General features: G+C 42.1%; 1 long non-coding RNA gene across 1 annotated transcript; it reads right to left on the reverse strand.

Annotated features, from left to right (window-relative positions):
* Positions 1-2,483: 2,483 nt before the first annotated feature.
* LOC306818687 lies at positions 2,484-10,155 on the reverse strand. The gene is made up of 3 exons (XR_013778343.1): positions 9,780-10,155; positions 2,928-3,029; positions 2,484-2,784 (listed from the first exon to the last, which is right to left on the reverse strand). It is a non-coding gene; the product is annotated as an uncharacterized lncRNA (long non-coding RNA).
* Between the last annotated feature and the right edge of the window lie 427 nt (positions 10,156-10,582).

Consider the following 10,582-nt stretch of genomic DNA (forward strand, 5'->3'; position numbering starts at 1 on the left):
GTAATCACCATAAATGCGATCGCTTATTTTTTCACATTACATGTTGACAACCACTCGCATCAACTTGGGACTTTTAGGAATCTGGGAAAATAGCAGACGTCAGCTGGGATCGTCATCTGTCAGACGCTGCCGTGATCACATTCCTCATGTTATAATCAAACCACCTTGCATTGATTTAGGCTCCGGAGCCACCAGTTGAGAAGCACCGCTCTAAGACAACCACAAAACTGACCATTGCCAGGTCATTCTCTGTAATTATAACAAACAGCTGCATGTGCCCGACAGTAAGCCTGTTCAAAGTTTGATGCTTCAGAAGGCTTGCTGGCCTGCACTCGCATTACGTAAAAGAAAATGAATTCTTCACATAAGAAAGAGGGAACGTCTTCAAACTCCTCCTGCCTCTGGGATTCAACAAACACCATATTCTTAGTCTTCCTTGATGGGGGGGGGGGGGGGGGGTAATCTCTCTCTAGTAGCGCTGATATTCCCAGGAGCTCAACCTCTTACTTGGAGGTGATGTCAATCCACCGAGATGACTACGCAAGTGTAAAGACTTCAATCTGTGGGCTGAGCCTCAGCTAAAGCCGGACCCATCCACACCATTGTGTCTGCTTTCTAAAAGAGTGAGGGAGTTGGAGCAGTGTGGGGGTTGTGAGTGTGTTTGTGTGAGTGTGTGCGTTTGTTTGTGTGTGCGTGGGGAGAGCGTGCCTGTCCAAGAGGTTGCCAACTGGCATTAGGGGAATTTGAATCAGTGAGGGACCACCGCGGTGGTATCCAGTGGCGTAAGAGGAGTGCGCCCCCCCCCCCCCTACCTCCACCGCTGTGTTCTCTTTCACAAGCCGCCCCTGTCTCCTCCCCCACCCCCCACTCTTGTCCTTCGTTTCTGCCTCTAGCTTTAGCACTTCCTAGTTTAGTTCTGCCTGAGCGCCGAGCAGCTCTCTCACCAATTTAGTGAGTGGCAGGGAAGATGCGGACTGACACCACACTGATTCACAGGAGTGCGAGCGCGCATGTGTGTGTGTGTTAGGTAAAGCGCGTGTCTCGGTTTAGTGCAGGGCTAACAAACTGCACCGATTTAGAGCGTCTAAATCAAGATATACACAAATAAAAGTGTAAGGAAGAAAGGAGGCACACTCGCAGCTGAATGATATCTTGATTTCACCTCTATAATCTTTCTAAAATAATCACCAACGGTTACGACGTGACCCGCGCTTGTCTTTCTTAATTAGTATCCCATTCATGTAAGAGAAAAGAAGACAAAGGAGATTTTCAAAAAAAAAAAAAGGACCAAATCATATCTTCCATCAGCCGCGATGCCATCTCTGTAAATCCTATCTTTTTCAGAGTAAAGAGTGGTGTTTGCACAAGGTCTGTCGCCACGTGAAGCCTGTATGTGTAGAAAAGCTATAGCTCTCTATGAGAAGGCCAGCTCTTAGTCTTCAGGGTGCCATCCTGTGGCAACATCAGAAGAAATGTCAAAGATTTTGAAGGCTTGGTTAAATACGACTGGATTTCTTTGCCTTAAACCTTCAATGACATTTTTGGCTGTCGGAAAGGTCAGCGTGCAGCTCCTGTGAAATGCTAGCTCTTTTGGGGTGAACTTCAATACAGGATAATAAATCCCTTTCTCTATTTTTTTTCCCCCCTTCATACTTCAGCACTGGCCTTGCCACAATAGCCCGTCAACAAGTGAGAAAACATGCGCGGTTTGATGGATATTTTCAGGCGGTCTTTTGTGAGATAAATCGCCTCGTCCTGAAGCAATTATGATTTTTTTCTGAACTCCAGCACATGACAGTATAACTGGGATATTGAAGTCTGACAAGTCACTACACAAACAATACTGAGCATCTGTTTCGTTGACCACATTTACCTTTTGACCAGTGAACCCTGTCATCTGTAAGGGCAAGTGTAGGCTCGACAAATACATCCTCAATTCATTTATTTCAATTGAATTGACACGTGAGCGGCTCGGCTGTCGTTGTTCTAGTTCAGGGTTAACATGCACATTATCCTACATTGTCTTGTGTTGTCGTCTCTTTAGCTTACTTGCTTACAAATGGAGGCTGGTTTGTTGATAGAGCTCTGAATGTTAGCCAACACATTTCTGTTTAAGGTGCGTTGGGCACAGTTTAGCTAAATGGTTTTCAGATTAGATTTCAGATTTTTAATTGTTTTGAAATAAGCTTCATTACATGGTTTAACGTGCAGCGATTTGTTCCCTAGCTTGTTCTTCCGACTGGTTTCTCTATAAAGAGCGGAGCTGACTGGCATCTCCTATGGCTAAAGCCCTTATTATTGAGAAGTGCCACATACAACACCACTTCAAAAATAACTATCCCTTTAAAAAGAGCAGGAAAGTTTAGCATTTGCACCTTGGTTGTCCTTGAGATGGTTTCATGTTAGGAAGTTCAGAGCTTATTGTCTTGTGAGGACAGACCAGTTTATTGCAAATCTAAATAAACGTTTATTGTTGAAATTCAAAGAAATGTTTTACACCCTACAAACAGAAAAGCAGGGGAAGCGAGACGTGTGTCCAGTCACAAGTATCCTCATGTCATTTCACTAGTCAAAAACAGTGGATGGCCTTTGTGTAACTCCAGCGCGAGGGGAAATCTGACATTACTTCACCTTCAACTTCTGGTATGGACAAACACAGTGCTAGTGAAGGAGCCGCATTGTGTTACTATCCACTGAGGTGTAATTAAACATTGATCAAGCAGTCACTGTTGATTAGTCGCAGTTGTTTTCACCGCTGTGGCTTCAACCACTGAGTCACAATCACTGCAAAAGAACATGAACCACATATTATAAAAAAGTCCATTCAGTGAAAAGGAGGAGGAAGACTCTTATTTTTAAAGGTAAATATATTCTATTTATATAGAATTAAGCTCTACAGCCTTAAGCTATGACCACAATTTTCTTACCCCTCACTTTACCAGAAGATTCTGCACTCCACCATCCACAGCGATGCACAATTACTCCTTCAATATGATGCCACACGAAGACGATTTGGAGCGATGGAGAACCTGATGAAAAGCATTGAACAGGAATTAAATCATGTTTTCCACACCATAGGTTCAGAAAATGGTGCTTGAGACACTGGAGAGCCCAGCGGCGGATTCCAATCTGCGGGCTGAAATTGGAAATGAACAGCGGCGCCGTCTCCATTCTGACAGCCTCGTGTCAATAAAAGTCAGCTTCCCTACATTGCTTCCCTTCGCTGACCACAAAGGGACTTTTGTCAGATACAGTGAAGAGCACAGCTAGGACGTCTAATATCTGGCTAACGCGGAAAGAAGAAAAAAAATTGCAAGCAGCAGTTAGATTTTGACGATTAATCTGCACATACTAGTAGACAGTAAGTGACAGATAGAGGAAAAACATTGTCTTTAACACCGCCACCTGTGCCCGTAAGTGCGGTTTTACACAGCAGTGAAATGGTCGATTTGTGCATTCAGAGTGAACAGCACTCACCATTTCACTGTGCAGAGGAGATCATAGAATGTGATTTATGGTTGTGGAGTGAATTATGGAAACACTGACCTTCCCTTTACATCCCATCAAACAGATAACTGGCCAGTAAGTTGCTGTTATGAAAGGAGGAGGGGGAGAACACTGTCACGGCCCGTTTACATGTTTTCTAATGCAGCCAAGTTGGGAATCGGATGAGATTTGTATCAGTCTTTTGCCTTTTATGTATGAATTTACGTCAAAGATTGGGCTGTTGGGAACCTGGAATCTGGCTCCATGTTGGGAGTGTGCCCACATGTTAGCCGCAATGCTACTAGCTCTGGCCTTGGTGTGACATAACGCCATTAAAAAGGTTGTATCTCACATTTTTCTCCCCCAACAGATTGTCGTGACAATACAATCCCTGAGATTTTCTTTCTTTTTTTTTTGGAGGGGGGGGGGGGGGGGGGGACAAACCCCTTCATCTCCCCCACCTTTGTTTGCACTTTCAATTTGCATATCAAAGAAATCCCATCGGGACCTGCTTTGCATATTTACATCTGATTAGTAACTTTAAATGAACATGTCAAAAATGGTCGAGTATTCTTTTTTGAATGTGCGAGGACTACCTAGCTTGTATAATTAGTGCCAGCACATGTAACATTAGCCCAAAAAACAAAACAAGCTGATTTCAAACAGCACAAGAGGCACCTTTTATATTGCCTTTCATTAGGCGTACTCAAATATTCCTGTCTCACCTTGGACCCCAACGCTTGCTAACTGATAACTCCCTGCGAATGATAAAGACAAAAATATGTACTGTATGTTTGTGGTAATATTTCTTTGCAATGACATTAGGTCTTGTAAATCCTATCAGCTTGCTTCTGATGGGAATATTTTTAGATGTACGGAGGAAGAGTTTGAAAAGAGAACGGCTGGGGTTCAAGGTCACTTAGTTCTGTGACAAAAACAATCTGTCTGCTTACCGTCATATAGTTCAAAGTCACAATAGGGTAAAGTGATATTCTGTCTTCTTGCCTGACAGCAGAGTATGTCTCAATGCTGACATGTTATTCCTCTCATTCTAGAGACCAGACGGGAGATCTAAAACCAAATTTAAACATTTTATTTTGCCTGTGTTTTGTCACATGTGGGAGGGACAGACTCAAGGGCCTGTGCTTTCTTATTTCCACAAAGTTGACATGTTTGACGCCTTGTGTGTGTGTGTGTGTGTGTGTGTGTGTGTGTGTACGAGAGTATGCTGGGAAGGTTTGCAACCAAACTTTTCCCCACAATAACTTCTGGAAAAATAAGCTCCTGCAGGCCAGTGTGCACCTTAAAAATCAGCTAACAATGTGATTATTAATTGGGGTCTATTTTGATTCAGTATTCCACGCTGCATATCGTCACGGGTCCTCGGTGGGATAGTGTCTGCGTAGCGGTGTGTTGGGGAGGGGGGGGGGAAGCAGTCTGGAAGGCTGTGCCGTTCGGAGCACAGCTCGCTTACCCGCACATCGGCATACCAATGAGTGGGGTTAAGAAGGCACGGCTCCTCGCGGAGACACCGTTCCTTCGGCAGACCCAATCCGCCAAGTCTCAACGGACCTATTTCCAAAAGCTGCTCCTAATGTGGGCCTGTGTCAATCACCCCCACAGACAGCTCCCCCTACACCCCCCGCTCCTGTCCATATGAAATAGTCATACATTAGGAACCAGGGGAGCGCACCTCGCTGTCTAGGAGTCCTCATGTATTCTAATGCTATTCAAAAAGCTATGGGTAGTTAAGTGGGAGACAGTTTCTGGTTGTTACACCCCACTCTTTGGAAACACTTCCTCCTCTTTTAGGGTTTTCAAAGAGTTTGAATTTCGACATGTAAGATATTCGGCTTTTGTCTCCGTCTTTTGTCTCTGTTTGTTTGTTTATGAAGAGTCATACTGTGCAGGCAAGGAGAGGATTTAACGGAGACGGCGGCGCTCTGTCAGCGGTTGGACGGGGGGCTCGATATTGGATCTCACACTGACATGTTTATGTGACAACATCATTTGACAGCTTTGACACTCCATAGACAAACATCTTCAAAAAGAGTCGGCTGTATGCACGCTCCAAAAATATAGGGATACCTTTTTGCTGCCAAATGTAAACCAAGTTGATGAGCTAATCAACTGAAAACAGATTCAGGAGTCCAGGTGTATTTCAAACAACATTAGGGTTACATTGGCCTTCAACTTAAAATGATGTTCGACTGACTGATAGAAGAAGCAGATGTTTGCAAGCTTTTCTTCGTACTCAGTATAAAAGTAGACGAGTTGACAACAAAGATCAGCAAATAGGATGGAATCACTTCTGCTGTTGTTCGAGTTTGATCAAGGACTACAATTTAGTTTTCTTTGTGGCTGGAAATAATACACATTTTATGATTTTGTAATTTAACCAATTTCAATACCTAAAAACTAATTAGTAATATATCATGATTAATAGAATAATAGTCAGACCAAGAGATTAACTGTTCACTTTATTTACCTGGTAAAGGTTCTTGATAAGTGACAAAAGATACAGGATTAGATTTCCTTTGTCAAAGAACAAAGATAAAATCAGACCCCTTTCTCCACAGAGGGATCTTTGGGTGTCAGTGTCTGGTTTTTTTTGCAGGTTGGAGTTTTATCACTACAACTAAAACATTATCCCACTGCCAGAAGTCGCACTGCGGTGCCACGGAGGCAGCCGCCGCTACGTTCCCCCATGGCCAAGGATCCAATCTCCGCTGGGGTCAAAGTACACAGGGTCCAATAGCACCATGCCTGGCTGAGTGCAGCCCATGCTGGGCCTGAGGTATAGTAGCAAGTCCACGGGACATGAGGTAGGATGAGCAAACCGCAGGGATCCGGGTGGATTTACTCTCCTGCTAGCATCCTTTTTAGCCGGTAGTGGAGCCATTGTGCGCGCTCAACACGTCGTAAGATACACAGAGATAAAGAGCAGGCTAAAGGAGACGAAAGATAAAGGCTGGAGGATGTTGCTCCAACAAGGACACCTTTTTGTTTCTATTTTCAAATTGGCTCTCTTTGATACAGAATTAAAAAAAATAATAATAATAAAGTTCACATTAGAAAAATAAGAACTGAAGGCCATTGAGCAGAAAAATGATCAGCACTTGAGGCTTGAGTTTTTTTAAGTTGTCGTTCAGGGATGTGGAACTTGCCTATGAACTTAATTTAACATATGAAAAGAAGTTGGCTCAATTAATTGTGAAGTTTGCAAGTAGAGAAAGTGGACTTCTTTTAAATAGATTAATTGAAGACAGAAATGTTGAAGGCTATCCACAGAGAACATAATTCTTCTCTGATAATTCATACTGTTTTGACCAGAAGGTACGTTTCAGTGCACTGGCAATGAAATAAAGCATTGAATTAGTGATCATTTATCTTGAAGTGTAGCAAACCTTCCTCAAGACAAGAGCGTTCGAGCATTTCGGATGAAATGGAAGAAGAAGGGTCACAGAAAGATTTTTGAAACGTCCCTTTGAAGAAACTGCTTTGAAAAGTCGCCGCGTTCCGCTGCCAAACGTTTTTGTGCAAACTGCTGCCCGCTCAATTCAACATTTCCAATAGCTGTTTGTTCCCGCTGCTTTTGTGTTCATTTGTTAGAAATCGTCTCACCTTCAACTACACAACTCGCCGTTAAATAAGATGATTTCCACCGAGCGTGTCAGAACTGTATTGCAACCACGAGTTCAGCTGACTTCCCGACCGGCTGAAGAAATTTTACAGAAAATACAACTTGAACTGTTTCAATTAGTTTATCATTACAAGTCTTAAAATATTTCATAACTGTATGCATTTTTTTTTTATATAAAAAAATACATCTTTCACGGCTGTCCCATTATAACGATGTTACATTTTAAACTTTTATACTCATTTTCATTCAGCCCCTAATGGTACAACTTTTTGTAATGTGTGCAGCACTTCCTAAACTCAATTTTAACTGAGAAAACCTTGAGTTTTGATGGATTTATAAAAACCTTACGTTCTTTCTACACATTATTTGAGCCTGTTACCATATGGCATAAAGCCCAATGGAGGAATTCATCATTACTGCCCGCGAAGCCTGATGGTATGTGTGCTTTTAAAATTAATGAGTGAAGCACTCTGACTTTTAGTCCATCTAAAAATTTCATTAAATTTCATTATTCAGCTGTCTCTGTGGCCCTGAATTAATAAACCTCAGGTATCATACCATGAATTCAGATTACATTTGAGACAGAAAGAGACACATTTTCTGCTTTTTCCCTCCCTCTCTTTACAATATCTTCAATACATGCAATTAAAAAGTCAGTTCAAAGCACTTTCTTCCAGGCAGAACTTTGGTCATTGACTTGTAAACAGACGGTGAAGTGAAGTCAGCGTTGTGGCCATTAAGGTGCTATTTTCGGAGCAGTTTGAATCAATCACTCCAACTTAAATCACTCAGCTGCCTGGGAGAAAAACGTCTCTTTGCACCAACACTGACAAATGAAGGGAACGTGTTAAAGATTTGTTTCTATCGTGGCCGAGAGAAATCTGTTTTCTTACAAACGACTGACGTGATATCAGCTCAGTTTCTCTTTACAGGAGTCTCCTAAAACTATTCAAAATGCTCTGTTTAATTCTTGTGACCATAATGGTTGACATGTTAAGAGTTTCACAATGCTTTAAAATAGTCAAAATGATTCATACAAAACGTCCGACGAGCAGCACCCAAAGTGAACTTATATTGTTTAAAATACAATTTTGGCTTCAGCTAATTTTCTTGATTAAAAAGTTTGTTGTTTTTTTTAAACACAAAATATTCATGCAGCTACAACTTTATCAGACATTTGCTTCTCTCTGACGGTTTCTGCAAGAATTCTAAAAACATCCAGCAATAACAAAAATGGACCATTTGCATGGAAGTCCATAAATTCTTTTAAGTTCTCTCACAATTACAATTTCCCGCACGCAGAACCAGTTTGTCAATAGAGGATTCCTGTGGTTCGTGTTTGTTTACCACAGGTGTGAAGGCACCGAGGTTAAAGCTACCTTAAGGCTCCAGAAAGAGCCGGCGCTGGAGGGCGGCGTGAACACCTGTTAATAGAGCGGCCCGGACTTGTTTCCCTTCAGCAAACTCTTCAAAATGAGATCTTGAAAGCAGCAGTGATTCTCCGCGCGTCGTTCTCTGGGCTCTGAACCCTCCACCTTGAAACTCAACGCAGTTATAGGATGTGAAGTGTGTGCAGCACGGCGTAACAAAGAGGATAAGAAAGAGGAAATTTTGTAGGCTATATGCTTTTACTTTGGGCTTCTTAAGACATAAACTCAGGAAACAGCTACAAACAGACTACAGGTGAGAGAAGTCATTTAAGTGCATTCAAAGATTCTCTTTCATCCGCTCCCTCTGGAAGTAAACCACTTCTTTGTTCCTGCTGGCCCAGGATACATTCCTGCTAGCTTGTTGTCTTCTTTATTCTAACTCTTTGTCTTGTTTGAATACAGGCTTAAAACTGACAGAGTGTCTATAGAAGTACATTCATACCAAAACACTGGATAGCAGCTCCGGTTGTGCTTCCATCTTCAGCAGAATAACAAACTAAGTGATACTATTTCAGAGACTTTTGAATTTTTTATGGAGGTATTTTCTTTAATCTTTATACTAAACTTTTACTTTAGTGTTATACCGTCATCTTTCTCTGAAGTAGTATTACTGTCTCAGTTGTCTGTTTTGTTTTCGTCGATTAGGGAGCCTTGAAGTGAAAACAGGCGCTCAGTTTTGCAACTACAACAACATTTGGGCCTCCCACCCTGAGCCTGACATCACAGCAACATGGCTGCTATTGACTGGGAAAGTGATAGCATATTTTTGTAGGCCAACCCGGAAGTAACTTCGCCTATGTCCCCACCAATGTCAAAATCAAACCTCGCCATCGAGGATGCAATAATTGAGATATAATTATCTTGTGTCTTTTCTAACCATCACACATACCAGTATGTTCTTTACCACTTTCATTAATGATGTGAATATGGCCAATCACTTGTCGCATTATTGTATGGAGTGGGATAACTTATTCTTTTTGATTTTATGAAGGGTAAGCAGTATTCACAATGAGTTCTGCAGCTGACCTGATCGACAGGTGTGCGCTGTGTACCGGTTTGTTAAGAGGCTCAAAACCCGCCTCAAGCGCCATCTCTCCGCCTGTAGTTCGGTTGACTGACAGTTAAGGTGCGACTGACACCATCCGTAAAGTTACCAAAGTGACGTTTGGTTTCTACTCATTTATTTAGTGTTGCCTGTTCCTGTTGTATTTCGTACTCACCCTTGTCTCTGTCTTCCAGATCCTGCTCCTCATGTCCATGCCTTGCGTGTCAGCTCTGCGCTGATTAGCCTCACCTGTGCCTCGTTATTCCCTGATTGCCTGTGCACACGTCCCTGTGTCTCCTTCCTCCTGTTGCCAGTTCGTAGTGTGCTCTTGTGTCACCTATTCTAGCATTTTTCCTTGTGAGTTTTTCGAGTGTTTTTGACCTTTTGCCTGCCTTTTCGTTCTGCTTTCTGCCTTCTCCTTTGGCTTGTTTGCCTTTCTGTGTACTGACCTGGATTGTATTAAACTCTGCCTTTACTTGGAATATCCTACTGTTTGAGTCTGAATTTTGGAGTGCTTGTTGTACCTGCTCTTGATAGCGACAGCATTTCAAGCAAGGCGACCGCCAACAATAGGACTCCAAAGCCCGCTGCAGTAACAGATGGATGGCGTCACTCATGCCAAATGCATTGTGGGTAAACTTGTAAAGGTTTATGCAAAACATGGAATCAAAACAGATGTGTTCATGGTTTAACAAGATTGATTGAGAGCGTTTTTACCTACAAACATTACTATGACAAAATTAAGAGAGCGGCTTAGTCATACGACATGTTTGAACTATGGATTATGAAAACGTTAAATTGTTGGGTTTCTCTGATAATATTGGGTTTTTTTAAAGATTCCTTTAGGTTTGTAAGGTTTTAGGAGGAGGTTGTCATCAGGGGTGTTTTTTTTTTCATAACAAAGGGAACTGATTTAAAGTCCCTTGAGAACATATTTATCTGTCAAACTAGCAGCATAAAGATCATCTTTAAGGATTA

This window comes from Symphodus melops, assembly GCF_947650265.1.
Source record: "Symphodus melops genome assembly, chromosome: 23".
In the NCBI taxonomy this organism is placed as follows: Eukaryota; Metazoa; Chordata; class Actinopteri; order Labriformes; family Labridae; genus Symphodus; species Symphodus melops.